Source organism: Manis javanica, chromosome 2 (assembly GCF_040802235.1).
Source record: "Manis javanica isolate MJ-LG chromosome 2, MJ_LKY, whole genome shotgun sequence".
NCBI classification, from domain to species: Eukaryota; Metazoa; Chordata; class Mammalia; order Pholidota; family Manidae; genus Manis; species Manis javanica.
Window position 1 is genome coordinate 171,509,789 of NC_133157.1, and position 20,544 is coordinate 171,530,332.

The 20,544-nt window shown below is 37.8% G+C and overlaps 1 non-coding gene across 1 annotated transcript; it reads right to left on the minus strand.

The window, feature by feature from the left end:
* Positions 1-12,105: 12,105 nt before the first annotated feature.
* On the minus strand, positions 12,106-12,269 carry LOC118968344 (U1 spliceosomal RNA). The gene has a single exon (XR_005055962.2). It is a non-coding gene; the product is annotated as a U1 spliceosomal RNA (small nuclear RNA).
* Positions 12,270-20,544: the final 8,275 nt, after the last annotated feature.

Below are 20,544 nucleotides of genomic sequence, written 5' to 3' on the forward strand. Positions count from 1 at the left end.
GAAGAAGGTTAGGAACACTCAGTCGGCCCTGCGCTGACAGGCGCCAGCAGTTGCCCGTGGAGAGGGTGCTCCAGTGTCGTCCTGGGTTCCCTGCGCCCTCACCACCGCTGCTGCAGTGCCCATCTCTGCATATTTTCTCCACGCACCTTTGATCTCTGCAAGGAAGGATGCTCCTGATGTGTTTAGAGAAGGTAGCGCTTCTGGTCCATCTCTTAGAAGAATGACTCTGGCTTGTGGGGTAGAGCCCAACATGTCCTCCTAGGGCAATTCTCCCCAGTGCTCAGTCACTAGTCTGCCCCTCCTAGCCCTTCCTTACTCCACCTGAGTTACTACTTTCTAAATGATTTCAAGTATGCATGCTTTGTTTTGTGAGGTCTATTCTCCGAAAGTTTTGGCAGGAGGTATGATGCCATTCAGCTCTGAGATCTGTGCATGGACATGGGATACATACATGCAGAATTGAAAAACAATTTTTTGTTACACACACACTGGCTGGCAATGTGTGTGTTCATTCATGATGTATAGATAGTTTAATTATGGCTCTCTTGGTGAGCCACTTGGTTCTATCAGGACCCAATAATGAAGTAGAATTTAGCGCTACATCTTTTTCCATGTCACTCTCCTTGCATAGAAAATTCAAGTATTACCGAGCAATGCAGGCTGAAGGTGTCATAGAGGGAAAAGAAGTGAAGTTTTTCATCATACAGTGCATAGAAAGGAAAAAAAAAGGGACTCACCAGCCTTTCCTCTTGGCCCTCAAGGACTCTGAGTCTCCCCAGGCTGCAATCTTGTACCTGGGCCTCCCTTGGGCCTCATTTTCTCCTATTTTGAACACAGAGCAATTTGGTTCCATCCTCCCTTCTTTCTCCCTCCTAATACACGCATGCGCACCCTCGTGTATGCATGCACAAGCATGTGTGACCATACACACACACTTGCACACACACATCTGTCTCTTGATACTCCATTGCACATAAACGTGCTAAAGGCCAGCAAAGGAGAGTTCCCTGAGTTTCAAAATCTCCTCATAAAGGTGGCAGGAGAAACACAAATATTTATTTTTCTTTCACTATTTTTAATTCTACCATGCATGCATTATGTGTCATGTTTTCAACACATTCCCATTTTACAACTGAAGCCTTGGGGCTCAGAGGGACTAGGAACCTTATCTAAGTTCCCACAACAAGTGCACAAAAAAGGATGCAAATAAAAGTTTGTGTATTCATGTTTTCTGCACAGTACATGAAGGAGGATAGTTGATGGCACGTGGCCTATTCTTTAACTGGAGCAAATCCCTATCCCCATCCCTGCCCATGTCTAGACTGCTGGGTTTTTTGGAGACAAACCATAAGGAACGGGTTTTGCCTGGTACCACGTCTGTTTCAGAGCAGTTCAACCAGAACTTGACTACATGTTACTGAATGAATATATGTGTATTTTAAAATTAAATGGAATGAAGGGTTCTAGAGTTGGATGTTGGTGATGCTTACAGCACAATGTGAATGTGCTTAACACCACTGAGCTATAAACTAAAAAATGGTTAAAATGGTAAATTTTATCACCATTTTTGAAAAAGTCAAACATAAATCACTTTTATATTATTCACTATTTCATTATTTGTTTCTTTCCTGTTACTTGAAACAAGCATATTTTGCACAAAACAAACATATATTCACAAATCTCACTTAGAAGATGGACAAGGCCCTGAACAAGACCCTGGCCCCAGCACGAGCCAGATCTAATGACAGCAAATGTCATGGTTCACCATTATGGGTTCCGGAATTAGATCATCTGTTCAATGCCTTGCCTTTTTTCTCTTAGCTGCATGAACTGGGGCAAGTTATTTAATCTCTGTAAGTCTCCATTTCCTCATCTGTAGAATGTGAATTACAATACTAGCTATTACATAAGATTCTTGTGAGCTAATCCATGTAAAAGAAATACTATCATGCTTAGAAAGCACTTTAAAATACCATTGTCAATTAATAAGAACTATGGACCCCCAAACTGACCAGGAATGAAAAGTCTTCAGTATTAGTCCAGTTCAGACTGGGTGGGATACTGTCCAATGTCTGCTCCTCCACAGCATGCAAGCTCAACATTCTTACAGATTCTTTGAGTGGAAGAGGATTCCTGAATCCATTCAACAGCAGCTGTCCTTCTGCATTAGTGAGCTAGGGCTTCTGGAGCACAGTACAGCCAACTGAGGGCCTCAAACAGCCCTCTCCTGTCCTCCTGTTCTGGAGGCTGGAAGTCCCAGATCAAGGTGTTGGCTGGGCCTCTGAAGGCTTGAGGGAAGGATCTGTTCCCAGGCCCCTCTGCAAGCCTCTGCTGGTTCTTTGACTTATGACAACATAGCTCCAGTCTTTACACAGTGTTTTCCAGTGTGTATGTATGTGTGTCAGAACTTCCCCTTTTATATAGGACATCAGTCATATTGGATTAGGGACCCACACTACTCCCATGTGACCTCATCTCAACTAATTATATCTGCAACAACCCTACTTCCCAATAAGATCACATCCTGAGACACTGAAGGTTAAGATTCCAACATTTCTTTTTTTCTTAGGGGGAGGGACAAAATTCAAACCAAATACCATTCAAACATACTTTTACATAGATTGTGTCATATGACAAAGTGAAATTATATTCCTCAGAAATTCCAAACTGTCCTTTTTTTTGGCTTCTATTTTATTTATTTATTACATTTCTACCAAAGGATTTTATGGCACATATATGGCAGATTTTACTCACTGCAACAGAAATTCAATATAAATTTTAGAAGGGAAAGAAGTACAAACTAGAGTCCCTAGGTGTTTATATTGCATGTGAATTTGTGTTTCACAAGAAGCAGGAAGTTTTATAGTACATTTGTGTAGGTACCAATCTAAAAAACATAAACACTTCTCAAATTACACTCATGTCCCTTATGTCTTAAAATGTATTTTCTTATTAACCTTCATTTTTCCACCAGCATGATTGATATTGTAGAGTCTCAGTTACAAGACACATTCTTGTACCATGAAAGCAAAGGCATTTCTATATGCCTCAGAATATGACCTAATACTACTTGTGTATCAAACTTCTATAATCTTTAGATAAAATAAAGCTCTAACAGCTTTGTTAGCTAGCAAAAATGCTTTTTTGTATAAAGTAAGTAGTGCGTGAATTTGGTTTCATGTCAGCTCTGATCTACGAGGAGCAAACACTTCACTTTCAAACCTCCTTCTTAAGTATCTAACATTCTGGCACATCTGGATTCCAGATATGCCCTTTAAAAGGAATTCACTTCATACAATTCTCCTGGGCTTTTCAAGGACAGAGAGCAAAGCATTAGAATTGTAACTCAGGCAGAGAGTTAGCTAAACTCCATGCTATTGAGTGCTAATAAAATCAGACCCTTAGGTTGAAGATTGTAAGAACTAATAATCCGTAAGTCATGATCACCCTGCTACATCCCCTTCCACCTGAGGATATCTTTCCACAGTTCTCTGTTCAGGAAGGCAGTGCTTGGTTGCTCTCTGAGTGCCACTGCCACTTCTTGGATTGAGGAGACTTAGCTCAAATTTGGGCCAAGAAATGGCCTGGAATTAAGATTTCTGCCCCAAAGAGATAAAAGTAAGTAGGTGAGTCTATGACTCAGTCTTCCTTTATGACCTAGACTACGGACTACAGAGAGGATTTTCCAATAGCAGAGACAGGGGAGCCAAAGAGCACCCGGAGCCGTGAAGAAACAACCTGGAGGCTCAGAAGGCAGGAGGGGAAGCCGATGCCCAGAGCTGCCCGGGTCTCGGACAGCTCTTTGTTTCTGTCTGTTCGTGTGAATTCTTAGCTTCCCTTTTCTTCGGGAGACCTGAGTTATTCTTTCCTTTGTATTATCCAAAGTACCTCACACACACATAACCAGAGATTGCTTTAATCCATGAGTATTTATTGAGCCCTTCCTATTAGGTAGGTACTGGGCTCTGAGCTAAAGACTTCCAGTCTGCCAGGAGTGCACAGGAGAAACCTTTTATTTATGAATCTTTTAAAAAAAACTAAACAAGAGACCACTTAAATGTGTCTCTTCCATTAATATAGTAGCAAATCTGTTCAGTTTCCATTTCTGTATTTCTGAAAGGCTTTGCAAGTGGATTACAAATCTTTTTTGCACCAGAGGTGCAGGGATTTCTTCCCCCATGTGTCATGTTCCCCTGAATGACATGTGACACACAGCCACAGCTAAGAGGGAGTGGAATAGTGTTTCCAATACTCTTCCTTCCTTTCTTCCTTTTTTAATCTCTAGCCTACATAATGCCATTGTTTTTCTTCTTCAAAATAAACCTAGGCAAGAAATAACATGATATATCATAGTTCCGTGACAAAATTTTTGCTAGCATATAGATGATAATATTATGTTTAATTGTTGGAGTTGGAATTTGGTCAGACCATGCACTGGTTGCCTGAGTTACATAAGGAATTAACTTCCCTGAACCTCAATTTTGCCACCTTGAAAAATGTTGATAATAACCTTAAAAGACCTTTTGTGAGAACAAAGAAGTTGATGCATTTTAAAGTACTTAGCATAGTGCCTAGCACATGACTGATCAATAATTGTTCATTTCCTTGTTTCCTTCCCTCCCTGCCCTTCTTCCTTTCCAATTCTTGTTATCAATAAAATCACCTACAGTATTAAAAAGTCTGCCTTTAAATTTTACCTCAAGAGCCACATCCCCAAACCTAAATTGCAGTGTATTTTATTCTTCTGAGTTAGTCCTATTCATGTGGCCTTCATTTCCTCTATCACATATACTGTCCCACCTCGACTGCAAACCAAGGAGAAATCATTTTCTTATTGTGCCCTATATAAGCTTTCAGGTGAAGTGTGATGAAATCACCTTTAGCTCTACTCTTTCTACAACAAGGATTGCAGTTGGGAAATGGGAAATACTTCTTTTCTGGAAATGAGACCCTGAAAGTGTGCAACATACTGTTAATTCTTCCTTGTGAGACAGATCTCTTCAGTGATAAAATCTGTGCCACACTGTAGCAGTCTTTGGACCCCTCCCAGCTATCTAGTATTCCCAGGCCCCTTACCTAAGAATTGGCTCTGACAGTGTCTCTATATTGGGCAACTGTCTAACTGACTGTAGTAACATGTAGTTCAATGAAAATTAGAGAAAATGTGTGTAAATACTTTGAAAATGTTCTTTAGGTACAAATTAAAACATAGTATATTTGGCTAAGAGCTTGTTCCATTTGGGGTCAGATCCTCTGAGGTTCAATCAAGGACCTACCTGCTTACTATCTGTGCAAACTTGGGCAAGTTGCATCAACCTGTTCAGCCACAAATCCATGTCTTTGTTCACAGCAAATCTCCTCAAAGAGTTGTCTGTACTTGTCTCGGATTACTCATTCTCTTCTCTCCTTGGTTCACTCATTCAGCATTTTGTCTCCACAGGATCATAAAATGGCACGATGTAAGACTACAAAGACCTGATATAAGGGAAGAAATTCTCTTTTCTGTTCTTATCTTGCTTGACATCTTAATGAATTTGATAATTCCTCCTTTTTTGTGTTATTCTATTGTTTTAACACTTATTTCAGTTGGCTTTGATGACTCTATACTCACGGTTTTCTTCCCAGTTCACTGTCTCTCCCTTACAAGCCTCACTGGCCAGCTCCTTGCTCTCTATGATGGAGTTCCTCCAGACCGACTCTCTGCCTGTGTCTCATCTGGCTACACTTTCTGTCTAAGCGATCTCATCCAGGATTTCAGCTGGAAAAGCTGCTGACATGTTGAAGACCCTCATTTCTTTCTTTATCTCCATTCCAGACCTCTGCCCTGAAGCACAGCCTGTCCTGTCCAACTGTGTATTCAACTTTGCCACTTGGATGTCCTAGTGACACTTTAATATGATCATAAAGACCAGTTGAGCCTGTGTCTGCAAGATTCTCCATTCTCAGCTTTCTCTAGATCGGCAAATTGCATTTACCTTGCACATGGTCCCTCAAGCCAAAAACTGCAAAATCCCATCTGATCGTCTCTTCCCCCAACACTTTCCATGCAACCTTCATCCAAGGCATCATCCTATCTTCTCCAAACTACTCCAGTAATATCTCAACATGCCTCCTTGCCTTTATTCTGGCTAGACTGCTGTTTATTGTCCACACAGATGTCAGAGTTAGCCATTTAAAGCATAAACCAGATCATATTACTCCCCCCACTAAACCTTCCAATGACTTCCCACAAAATTGACAAGGAAATCTAAATTCTTTACCCTATCATCAAGGTCCTATGTGATCTGGGTTCAGCCTTCCCCTTTGAACTCACTGCTTTTTCCCTATTTTACTTCATTCCAATACTCTTCCTTCCTTTCTTTCCATTTCAACCTCAAGGCCTATACACCTGCTATTCCATCTTCTTGGAATGCTTTTCTCTGAGATTTTTAAAAGGCTACTGCCTTTCATTTGAGGTCTCAGCTGAAATGATGCCATTTTATAAAGACTTTACCTTGTTGTCCTAGTTAAAATAGGTCCCCCAATATGCTATCTCTACCACTTTCTAGCATACCATTCTATTTTATTTTCTGAAAAACACCTAGCATTATTTGAAAAAAATCTTTCTTATTTATATGCTTTTGTTAACGGTATTTCTCTTGACTCCACAATGTAAGATCCTTTTGTGTCAGCAGTACCTGGAATAGGTTGTATAGCAGGATCTTCTTTCATTAGTAGTTGCTGGCTGACAACTGGATGCATCAAATTCTCTGTAAGATCACAACAGAAATAAGACTTACAGCTTAGGACTGTTTGTAAGGTGTTTAGCTGGACTCATAGGAGGTGGTCGGTATGTTAGCCATTATTGTTATTAAAATATAAATTTCCATTTAGAAATTTTGATAGTAGCTATTAGTAAATGCTATCTACTACTGAAAGGGGTGGTGAAACAGGCATTTTCAGACATCACTGGCAGAAACTTGTATCCGTTCGGAAAGTTGTTGGGCCTAATGGAGAAAGACCTTCAATTTGTTATGAAGGACTTTAGTAATTTATGTACCCTTTGGCTCATTAATATTCAAAGTAAATATTTCTAAATTTTCAGAAAATAAACAATAATAAGACTTTCATCCATCATTATTTGTAATAATATGAATCCAGAAGCAACCTCAATAGGTTAATAGTTGAATATAATATGTTTATAAAATTTATACAATATGGAAACTTCATATATTCTTAAAATTAAAAATTTATACAAATTTTATTATGGCAAGTTCCTCCCCCTCAAATACAAATACAGTGAAAAAATGGGAATAGAAATACATAAACAGTGGTTTTTCTCTAATTTCCAACTTTCTTTAATTATATTTTTATTATATTATAAATAGAAGTGCATATTTATAATAATTTTTTCTAAAGCAGATATTTAGTTCCACCTTATGTATCTAGTAACCTAACTGTCATTTGTTGATTACTTGAGAAGATTTTTAAATACTGAAAAAATATAGAAAAATACCAAAAATATTATAATAAACACCGGTATTCTCACCATCCTCTATTAACAATGGTTAATATTTCCTTATCTTTGCTTGTCTTTTCTCCTCAGTTGCTAATTTAAAAATTACACTACTAAGTCATATTTCTTTGTTGATGACTAGGCATATTTTCACCGGCATTAACATAGCTCACTTTGTCTCTACAGTCCGTTAACCAGGCACTGTCACAACCCTTACTTGAACTACTCTTTCTGGGCCCTTGAGTTTGATAGGAACTCTTTGCCTTGTCTTTGGCTGACATATTTCCCATTTGCTACCACAGTTACTTCTAAATATTTATCTTTCAAAGTCTCAACCATGCCCTAACTTTCCCTTTCATCTTCTTACCTTCGTACCTTACTTATGTACATGCTTTTGTTTGTGTTCTTTCTCTACCTTACCTTACCTTCTACTTCAGTGAGAAAATAAAGGCCACTGGTCACACACATCAGCCTTCTTCCCCATCCCTCTAGACTGATACAAACCTGGTAAGAACCTGATTCATATGTACATGGGTTGTCTCCATCAATCTGTTCCATATCATTAATGTCCCCAGGTCAAACAGATTAATCAATATTTTGAATATCACCTCTAACACAAGTTCATAATTTAACAATACTTTTACTCATCATTCTCTCTTGTCTCAAAAGAAAAAAATATTCACCTTCAGCCAATAGCTAACTTCTGTCTCCCACCTCTTCTTAATTTGGCACCAGTAGTTTTTCTGCCTTCCCTTTTATTTTCAACCTCTTTCTCATCACCAGCAACTTTTAACTCCACATGTGATGTATTCATATTCTCCCCATTATCCAAAGAAATCATTTATGTGGGGTTTCAGGCTAACTTTCACTTACAGGAAAAACATGAGAGCACAGGAACTAACTGATTGTATCAAGAAATCTGAGGCATAAGAAAATAAAATGGGCAGGGGCTGTTTTAGATGGCCAGACACTTGAAAGAGATATGATAATCAAATGTACTATTTGGCACCTGTTTGGATCTCGATTCCAAGAAACCAATTGTAAAAGGACATTTTTTGAGACAACGGGAAAATCGTAAATATGGATTGGGTGTCAGGTAGAACCAAGAGTTATTGTTAATTTAGTTGGATAAAATAATGTCATTGTATTTATAAAGGAAAACTACATATTGTCAGTGAGGCATAGTGAGGAATATGGGAATGAAAGAACATGATGTCTGGGATTTGCCATAAAACAGTTCCAGAAAAGAGAACAAGAGAAAGGAAAATTGCAGTAAATTCAGTGATATGATTGTTGGTAATTGTTTAGCCTGAGTGAATTGTGATGGTTCATCTTAATTTCTACTTCTGCGTATGTTTGAAATTTTTTTCTTGAAAAAGCTGTTTTAAAAAAACTGTATGAACTAATATGTCTCCTTTAACCTCATTTTCCTTCAAAGCTCATTCTCAGCTCTCTCCCTTCCTTTCTCTAGACATTTTTAGAAACAGCTGTTTGGCTAACCACTTCCACTTCCTTATTTACCTGCAGCAATCTGATTTTTACGCACACAGTTTTCCTGAAACTGCTCTATCAGAAGGTGTCTTATGTCTCTGTCATCTTGCAATTCATTCTCTAACTTACTGCCAGAATAAGAAAGCCTGTCTTACTACAGAGAGAAGGAGACAGAGAGCACAGAGGGGGCTGGTAGGCTGTACTCAAAAAACTGTAACAGGCCAATTTAAATTGCTCATAAATGTAAGGTAATAAATGTAAGGTCAACATGCAGGATGTTATAATCCTTTTGAAGAGGTGAATGTCGACAATAAGAACCACAATAGACTTCATTAGAGGCAACGATCAATTCCTTCTCTGTGCTTGCTAACTGATCTGTCCATCAGAACAAACAGGATGTGTTCAGCCCTCTTCACCTAACTTGTGTAAGGATTTTTGTCACAGGAACAAAACATGCTCTTAAATGAAGAACAAAGACTCCCATGTGACCTCAAGGCCTGGTATGATTAGCTCCAGCTTCTCTATCCCCTCACCCCTTCTGCACCCCACTACCCTGGCTCCGCCTGCTCCCCAGGCTGCAGGGTCCTTCAGAGTTCAGCAGGGGCATTACCTTCTCAGGGAAGCCTGTCTTCCTTAAGGAAACCAGCCCTCCTATAACAGCTGTCCCCTTCGCAACTCCTTGTACTTTTTCCAGCTTCTATCAGGCTATAACCTTACATTTGTTTGAGTCTTTGACAATGTCTACCTCCATTATACTATAGACTTCATGAGGGCAAGGATAACATTTTATTTTTTTTTTTGCTTTCACTAATCCTTAGTATCTTGCAAGTAATAACCTCTAAATTAGTTCTGGATCAATCTCCCAAAATACAGGCCTCAAGAATCATTTCTTCTCTCATCTCAACTCATACTGCTCTATTCCTCCCATTTATGACCCCTTTCTTCTGTTCCTTTTCAGACCAATCCCAAGCCTACATACCATGGGGGCTCATGAACTCTGAGGTTAAAAGGTGGAGTCCATATTATCCTAAATCCTGGTTTCTGTATCTAAACCAAATTGCTTCTCCTTCCTTATGTAAAACCTCAGTTTCTTTAGTATCAGCTTTCTTAGGGGTATTCTGTTCCCTTCGTAATCATAAAAGATTTTGAAACCCATCTTTCTCTGTATCTCATGTCCTGCCAACATATTAGGGCCTTGTATGGTCATGTGGATGACCCACATGAAACCCTGGCGATGCAGTCCCCTGATTTCTTCATCTCCAAAGATGTTGACCTTCATTCCACCTCAGTCATATGTGGTCATACTCACACTCTGGGCATTTGTCACTAACCTGGCCTAATTCTTATGAAATATTTGCTGTTCCAGTATCCCACCCTGATCATAATCTCCAATATTCCAGTTTTTATTTTAGCCCAAATGTAGGCATTATCTTCAGCTCTCATCTTTCCTGACCACTTTATAGTGTTTGGCAGTGTTGCGCAACTATTTCTTATAAAAACTCTTAATTGTCATGAAAAGCATCTATCCTGGTCATTCTACTTTTCCCTCATTCCCTCTTAACTCGTACAAGAACTTTTCCCCCTGCCTTTCAAATATTGTTTCTCCAGCTTCTGACTTTGCCCTTTGCTCTTCTAATTTGATACCTCTTTCTGGGTGATTCACATGGTTTACATAAATCTCATCTTAATTGAGTTGAAATGAGAGAGACAGACATCTCCTTTAAAGTTCACTAACTGTCTTATTCCTAGTAGTTTTGTTGAGAGCTTTAATATACATACTAACAAGGACACATTCTTACTCACAATTTACCAGGTAATAATTACTTCCTGTCCTCACAAGTTATGAAACAAGTGATATATTATAATAAATACTGTGATATCCCACCATTTATTTCTTCTATCAATTTTGCGATCTATTAAAAAAACCTACAGATGATCTAATTGATTTATAAAGTCCAATCTATCCTAATATCTGAATCTAACTCTCTGAGCAGATGGATTAAGAACATACAACATATAATACAATAGACATTTACCTGAGACTAATCCAGAAGGATGAGAATTCTAAATACCTACTCTGAAAGAGTAGCTTTACATAGTCACTACATACATATCATCTAATTTACAGAATGTAACATAGTTTCAGATTGAAAATAAAATTAAAAGTATTCTGACTGCAATGGAACAGTTCTTTTCATTTTTTACCAACACACTCCAGTATCACTCTTGTTTGTAGTCCAATAGTTTTTGAGTCAAGTTGGTAGCCTCAGAAAGAGGTGACTTATGTTTGTGCAGGATTCAGCAAAGCTCTTTTCAGTAGTACTTAAATGAGCTCATTCCAGAAGGAAATAAAATGATAAAACCATGGAAAACCTCTCAGGTACAGATTTCAGAACTGCATCCACCAAATCGTTTGGTCAGTAAGATATTCATTGAAAAGCCCAAAAGAATGGCAGGAGCAAAATGTGAGCAAACCTTCATTGTTTTTACCTGACTATATTGAGCACTCAACTTTCTGGGAAGGGAGCCAGGGTAGGAATGGCCTAACGAACAGCATATTTCCTTTAAATGTAAAAGTGGAAGTGATTGCAACGGTCATGATTTGTGAGGCTCCAAAGAGATATACTAGATATTGCTACATAATATATTCATCCTATGAGTTCCCTGACATGAGCTCATTAATACTCAGTTGATTATTTTGTTCATCAATTAAATGAGGTTTTAGAACTACAATCTTTTCCACTTCAGAGTGTACTTCTTTGACACTAATTACCCCATTGACTCTTGGTAAATAGAATAAATTCTATATAACATGTCATTGTGTATTATTTATTATATAATTTTTTCTCATCAGGTTAATGTTTGAAGTCATTAGAGGCAGGATTCCTCTCAGTTAAAGAGAAAACCTTAGTGATCTGTAGAGACTTAAGGAAGAACTGTAGAAATTTAATGATCTGCAGGTTAGTGATTGGTTTGGTGGCTTTAAGAATGACTATACTTTCTATTATGTTAAGCTTCCTGGGGAAACTGAGTTTAGATAAAGAAGCTGCAAAGACATTCTCTTATATTAAAACAATGGAAAAATGGAAAATGTTATACTCTAAATTGGATTTTTTTTTCAGGGAAAAGCGAGAACGCAGTCCCCCACTACCACAAATAATGCAGTCGAGTTTCTCACATTTGGGGAAATCGCAGGGGTCAGCACATCCGGAGTGCAGTGGATAAGCCTCATCCTGGGAAAACCACCTTCATGATCATGGTATCTCCCCTGCCAAGTAAGTATCTAAATTGGATTTTTAATTTTCATTAAATGGTCTATTAGAATCATCTACCTTCAGGATCTCTACCTCACAGTGAAGCACCAGGACCAGGAGTAAGATTGCAAAGATTAACTGATTGGACATAAATATCAATAGAGATTTAACTGCACTCAGATTTCTATTAGGATTGTTTATTGCTCTTTTTAGTGCTCTGATTGGAAAGTTCCATAGTTGAACAACTGGCTCCAATCCTATTCTTCTCATAAACTCTCTTATTTTTAGAGCACAATTTTATAGAAAGTGAGCATGCACTGTAGTAGAAACACTTAAGTCAGTTTTATTTTATAAGCAGGAGAAAATCTAAGAGTGTGACAGATTAAAACCAAGTCACCATCCAATACAGAGGTGGAGTAAATATTAGGATTTATGGTTATTAATTCTCACGATTGTTTTAAGTAGTACTTAATCATCTATACATGCCTCTAGAGATATGTGGATGAATAAAAAATGGAAACTTTTCATCCACATGAATTTGCCTTCTGTTTTTACATATTTATTTCTTTCCATGAAGACTGATGTATCACTGTTGAGGGAATCAATGTTTTGTGATGTCACAGATTCTAAAACATGGTTAAAATAAAGTTTAGGCAATGAAAAACACCCCATATCTTTAGGATTGTGCTAGCAACTTTCCAAAAGATAAACGCCAACATTCCAAAGACAAAGTGGCAAAGGGTGGAGATATAAATTCAGCATCTGATGGGAAGCTGGGCTAGTAGAGGGTAGCACCTTCACGGTGGCTGAGAGCGTGGAGGGTGGTGGTGGAAGCCGTGCACTGTAGCACAGAGCAGCACAGGCAAGAGGTGCATGTTTTGCTAAAAATGAACCCTCATGCCATTTTGCCATTTGTGTATAGGTTGCTGAATTTCTTTGCATATGACATTTCTACACTAATTAATTATGCATTTGATCCAAGAAACATGTATTATACATCTACTTTATTTTAGGAACTGTGCTCAGCATGAGGTAGAGAGATAAAAGATACGTATCTAGTCTTAAGCAAGCCCAAAGTCAATTACAGTCCAGCATGGTGGTGGTTATCCGGTACTGTGGAGCAAAGAGGCACCTTTAACTCAGACTGTGGTCAACAGAGGCTTCAAAGTGATTGTGGTTAGCCTCCAGGAAAACCAGGGAGACTACTGAATACTAAAAAATATTATTATTTTCTATCTGAGTAACTTGGTTGGGCAGAAAATAAATCTTTTGTGCACCAGGTAGTCACTGACTTTTTGAAGGACACGATTTTACATTTATATATTTATTGAAGCCCCAACTTATTTCAAATTATTTGATGTGGGCCATTACATATGCTAGAGTGATATCTTATCCCTAAAAACAGGACATATTTCCCCCCCAAAATAATTGAATCTCAGAAAATAATTTTCACAAATAACTCAATATATAATTGCATTTCATGTTTTGTTTACAATGACATTTTTAAAGCAGTGATGCTTTATTACTATTGTTAAATTTTATTATAAATAATTTATTGTAAATAATTTTATTATAAATAAAAGGGAAAAGGGGACTTCCAGGCAGAGAATGGCAGGTGTAAAGTCATGAAATAAATATGAATATGGGAGTTTATGGAAAATGCAAGTGAGTACAGTTGGAGCATAGCCTGTGTCTGTGTGTGTGTGTGTGTGTGTGTGTGTGTATACACAATAGGTGGGCACTGGGAGTGGAGGGGAGGAAATAGGGGGTTGAAGGTTAAAATAGAAGTCAAAGAAGCAGGCAAACTCCACGTCAGAAAAGATCTTGTTTATCAAGAGAGTGAACCCTCTACCTTTTGACAATCAGTTTATTCATCCCCAGTTGCCTCCATTATGTTTCCCCTACAGAATTTCCAAACCTTTACTAGAGATTCGGCTTCAGCAGGTGGTGGCCAGGAAAGATACAACTTTCCCATGGTTGTATCTCTGGTAATAAACACAGTAACTGACATATGGGGAGTGTTCAATAGATGGAATGAATAAAGAAACTATCTCTCTACTCAAACTTTTAGCTCTATGCTAACTTCTTCCCCCAGAAGATAACTTTAATGTCTTCTACATGGGGAAATAATGACAGCTAGGCATTGTATTAGTTTTCTAGGGCTGTCTCCTATAGTAAGAAAATACCACAACCTGAGTGGCTTGAACAAATGTAAACTTTTTGTCTCAGAGTTCTGGAGGCTAGAAGTGTCCAAAATCAAGGTGTGATTGGGGTTGTGAGGCAGAATCTGTTCTGTCCTGGACCCTGAGCTGCTGGGTGGTTTGCTGGCAGTCGGTGGTGACCCTGGTGTGCTGAAACAGCACCTGACTTCACAGAGCGTCTCCCCATGTGTGTGTGTGTGTGTGTGCCTCCAAATTCCCCCTTTACATAAGGACACCTGAAATATAGGATGGACCCACACTAATGACCTCATTTAACTTGATTACCTTTGTAAAGGCCCTGTCTCCCAGGAAGGTCACATTTTCAGGTCATGGGGGTCAGGTCTTAAACATGTGAATGTTGGGGTGGGGGACATGATTAAACCCATAACAGGTATGAATTTCAAGAACTACCTTTATCACTTCACAAATTTCTCTGTGAATAAAATTTTCCCTGTTATTTTAAAAAGGAGAAAACTAAGGCTTAAGGCCATCATCTGATTATATCAAGTTCCTTGCAAGGAATAGAGTTTGAACACTGTTGCAACCAGCCATACTGAATCCAACTCAAAGAAACATCTTGGGAAGGAATTACTTGTTTTATATGTGTGTGGTATGCAATGTAGGAATTGTCCACCTGTCACTTCATATATCTGATATTTACTGAACATCTATGTTGAACTAGGCCCTTTGCTGGGTGTTAGAGGAAAAAAGATTAATAAAACGTAAAGCTTAGCCTTCAAGCAATTTGCTATTTGCAAAACCCAAACTTCAATGTTAGAACACAGAAGCACTGATTAAACATAGGAGATGGTTTTCTAGATTGACTAAAAGCATCTCAAACTATTTCAGCTGAAACAATTTCTCTTAATACTTCAGCAAAACAATAAAGGAGAGAAATGTGTGGGACTAATAATACAATGTAATTTGAGAAAATTGGCCTCAACCATGCTTAAGGAGTTAAAAAAATGGCAGACAGCTTAATATCCTGTTCAGAAAAAATAACAGATTACTTACAAAAGAGGACATAAATAAGCCAGAATGCTTGCCAAGCCTAATGTTTACTCCTTCAGTGTGGCAGATAGAAGACTGCTGAAAAGGACCAATTTTGCCTTAAAAGGCAGTAAGAGTTCAGGTTTAGCACCACTTACTGAATGTCTGCCATGTGTCATTCTGTTTCTTAGGCATTTTTCATTCTATTTGTGTAACAGTAAGCAATTATTTAATCCCCATGAAGCTCAGTTGCTCATCTGTAGAAATGAGGTGCTAATAATACCTTCTTCACCACATCATGCTAAAGTTCGAACAAGGTATAACGAGAAAGCACTTGCACAGTGGCTGGCCTCTAGTAGCTTTTCAATAAATGTTTGTTGAATCTGAATCATATAATTTTTCCTATTATTCTGAGAATAAGACTGATGTACTTTGCCAAATCTTATGTGTTTTAAAGCTGAAAGTTCTCCCATAGCCTTATTAAAAATACATATGGTCAGAGAGAGATGTAAACATTTTTGGGCAGAGGAACAAATATAATACAGATAATTATAGCAAAGATCTGAAAATAAAAATAAACTGTGGCTTGAGTTACAACATTTTAGACAAATTATTCTTAAATGAATTTGAAAGGATGGATGTTTCTCAGCAACTTAAAAGGGACACACTTTTCATAACTTTGCTCTATTATGCATTGTATTGGGTTAAGATTGGAACTATTTAAATAAAGCAGTCACATTTTCTATTTAGGGCATAAGGTTTAAATCTCTTATAAAGTAAGGCAGTGTATCCATCCTATAGGTAACAAAATGGATCAATTTAATCTCATAAACATGAAACAAATATACCAACATATTAAGTGGCATAAGTGTGTTGACAAGTGCACTTACTGTATATAGATTAAATTGTGCCTTTATTTATTTTAAATTAATGTTGTATCTGTTCTGAAAGGACTTGAGTCAGTGTACAGAATGTAGATGGTTTAAAACTGCAATAAGACACTGAAACATAACACAAATAAGTCAATAAATTCCATCAAAAACTGCATTAACCTGTGCTTATCAGTTTCTGGGGAATGTCTGCTTGTTTTCTTGAGATGAAAAATAGACTTGACTTCCTCTTTTCCATTCTAATTTCCTCAGAGTCTATGAGAAACCTAAAGTTATTTGCATTGCTGCTAATAAAGTCTGCTCACCCTCGTGGGGTAAGAAGGTGGAGGTCTTATATTTGGCTCACAGCAAGGATTGCTATTGAAATCCCACTATTGGATATTGTTAATGTGGATTTGATATCAGTGAATATTAATATTTTAAGATCATAGGTCTGGAATATGTCTATTTTCTTATACTTAATAAGTGTAAGAAAATAGATAAGGAATACTTATATATGTTAAGAAAATAGCTCTAGACTCTTACATTGGAGTAGAAGTAACTTTCTACAGCAATTTTTATTACAGTAAATGACATCACAAATGATGATTCATTTTCTTTTTGGCAGAACCATTTCTATGAGAAACATTTTTGAGCACTTCGCATATGCTGAGCCATGGGAAACACTGAGGATGCAGTGACAAGTGAAGCATGGCCACTGGCCTCAGGGGCTTTTAGTCTAGTGGGGAAATGGGGTTGTCAGCAGACTTTATATCATAACCTGTTCAGCGCTACGGGAGCAGAGGGGGAGCTCTTCACACAGATGAAGTTCAGCACACTGAAGGAGAGGACAACTTGGAGAGCAATTAGATGGTGTGAAGTCATTTTTCACCTGGAAGGGACACCTGGGATAGTCATTCCAGTTCACACAGGTTGAACATAATGTGGTGGCAAAGAGGTAAGCAAGCTGGAGTCAGGTTTAAAATATTTACCTAAGTTGTATTAAAAAGACAGCCTTATCCTGTAGTCGATGAGGAACCACTGGAGACATCCAACACGCTCACTGCTGAGTTTTTGAAAGAGTTCCCCAGAGGTAGATATGTGGAAAATGTACTGGAGTTGGGAGGGTCAGGAAGAGGCAGACACAGAAATACCTGAGGGAAATAGAATGACCTTACAGAAACCTTATATAAAATAACAGTTGTAGGGTGGAGATTTATAAGTCTGGATTTTATGGTAGGGAAAACAAATCTAAAGAATTTTTTAGAAATTTACATTATTTTACAAATTTACAAAGAAATTTACATAATTTTACAGAGATTCCCATATCCTGAGATTGCTCTCCTGTCATTAACATTCAGCCTAAACTCAAGTATCATCAAGCAATAAAGTCATCCCTGTTTTCTTCCTTTTCAGCCTTTATCTCATGCCTTTGCTCATTTGCCAACTTCCCCATTAATCTTTACAATTCTACAACAGAAAATCTGGAAACATCAAAACAATGAGAACTTTTCTTTTATTTAATTCCCACAGGCACTGAAAAATGAAATGCTGTGAAAAAATATATAAGGAGTCCTCAATTCTAAGTTTTTACTTCATAAATCTAGAACTAATACTTCTAATACTTAAAAATAAGGTGATTATAGAAAATCATATAGTGTTAGGAAAGATAGTGACCTTGCAGTTAACTTCACAACAACTACCAGTTTATACATATAATTTTTTTCAGCTCTTAAAATATCGTCAGAAGTTGGGCCAGATAATAGAACAAAATGGACAAAATGCTGAGAAACTGTTGGAGAATTTCTGATAATGGATAAAAGTGCTAATAATTATTGAAGCTGGATAGTGTATTTATGGGGGTCCATTACTATTTTTTCTACTTTTGGTTGTTGGGAGTTTTCCATAATACAAGGTTTATTGCTATGGCAATATTATGTGTGGTGAGTATCCATAACTGGAAAAACTGTATATTAATTTTATTAAATTACTTGGCCAATTTATGGAGCCTCTGGATTTAAGAAAGGTTCCCCAAATCCCTTTCCCTAGAAAGGAATTTACAGTAAAGATCCAATCAAATTCAACTAAGGATGATTATAAAAAATATTATCATTTTCTATTTGAGTAACTTGGTTGAGTAGAAAATAAATCTTCTGTGCACCAGATAGTTATTAACTTTTAGAAGGACACCATTTTATATTTATATATTTATTTAATCCCTAACTTGTTTCAAATTATTTGATGTGGTCCATGATATATGTACTAGAGTGATCTTTTATCCCAGAAAACAGGACATATTTCCCAAAATAAAATAATTGAATATCAGAAAATGATTTTCACAAATACTATATAATTGCATTTCATGTTTTGCTTAATAGTGACATTTTCAAAATGGTAGTCATTTATTAGTATTGCTTTTTAGTCAAAAAGGTTTATGAGAAGTTCAAAGTGAAAATCATCTTAAGAAAACTGAGAAGATGGTGTGAATTAATTTTTCTCTTTTTTTTGTCAGATAACATTTTAAAACAAACTAAACAAGACCTAATAATTGTAGATCCAACACTATATAATGTAAATAACCACTCTCAAATGGGTTCTGCTAGTGGTAAGGCTCCATGTACACTGGCAAAGAAAGAAATGATAAGCAAAAATTCTCCTTAAAGCCTCAAAGATTCAAGTAGTCTGCAGTTATCCATTTTCCAAAATTTGCCCTCAAGAATAAAAGGAAACAGTGATGCAATATAGGGATAATGCTCAAGCCAAATTAGAGGAAGATACCCACTCAGGTTGCAAACGGATCAGATCTAAAGAGATGGTACAAATGTTTTGTCTGAAACTCAGAAAGCATTTTCTCATAGAAGTCTTCCTTCTCATGGGAGTTCGGACCCTAGAAAAGTTCACAAACTTTTTAAACATGTTACAGAGTCCCAGTAGGTACTGATAATGCTAGCGGAATACAATGTCAGAGGGCTGTAGTACTCCAACTCCATGACTTCCTCTTATCCTAGGAGTAAAGCTCAAGCCCCTTACTATCCCATAACGCCTTTCATACTACACCCTCTGCTCCCTCTCAGACTTCATTTCATTTCTCTCTCCGCTCACCCTCAGAGCTCTAGCCACACTGTTCTTCGCTGAGATCTTTGAATAAGTCAGATTTGCTCCCACCTTACGCCAGTTATTTTCTCACTTAGATGCTATTTCTCTCTGATTTTAGTAAGGCTGTCTTTTTGTCTATCAGACATTCAGAAAAATGTCACTGGGTATACCTGCCTAAGTGGACTCACCTTGACTATTCGACCTCTGACACCCAGTGTAAATTAGTCACCTGCTCATTCTATTGTGTTATCCTGTTTCAATTCTTTCTTAAGCTCAAACAATCTGCCACATGATACTTCCTTGTTAATTTCTCTGTGTATTACGTGTGACCCCTGCTAATATGTTATCATTGCTTTCCATAGCCTAGAAAGTGACCGACAATAGTAGGCCCTCCATGCATGAATGAACGAATTAATTCTACAGAACTACTGTATTTAGAACTGGAGACCCTAACTACTGCCAGAATGTTCATTCAGAGTTGCATCTTAGACAGCAAAGACTGTATCTTCTGTTTCATCCTTGGTGGTTTCAAGGCACTAGAGTTGCCATCCAGCATTCTGGGGTAAGGGAAGCAGTACTAAAGATAGGCCACTGAATACAGACTTGGTGGTACATGGTGTGAGCATTAAGAATGGCATAGAGATGCACTGAGTGGATATGGCAAAATGCTCTTGGGCATTTTTCTCTGCTTCTCACTTTGTCTCAGCCTTTTGTCCTTTTATTCCCTCCATTCTTGCTAAACAAAAACATGGCCAGGAAAGAAGCCAGCTAGCAGCACTGAACAGCCAACGATGGGTCAATCTTTTCCCCATTTCCCTTATCTCTTGCTCTTCCTCTCTTCTCTTCTTTTCCTTCCTTCTTCCTTCTCTCCTGCCCCTAACTTCTTCCATTCCTCATTTTCTTCCCTTGCATCCTTCAGTTGATGATGCCGGTGAAGCTGAAAATTCAGACTGCTCCAATCACCATGCCGGGCATGCAGTAAGTGCACAAAAAGTGCTGGTTGACAGATCGAATTAATGAATTGCCAGATTCCACTCTCCAGCTGGTGGAGCTTTAGAGAACAGAATGTACAGTATATGCCAAGTAGGACAGAGTCTAAAGCTTTGCTTAAGTGAAAACAGGTTACTTTTCTTACTTGCTCTAGGCAC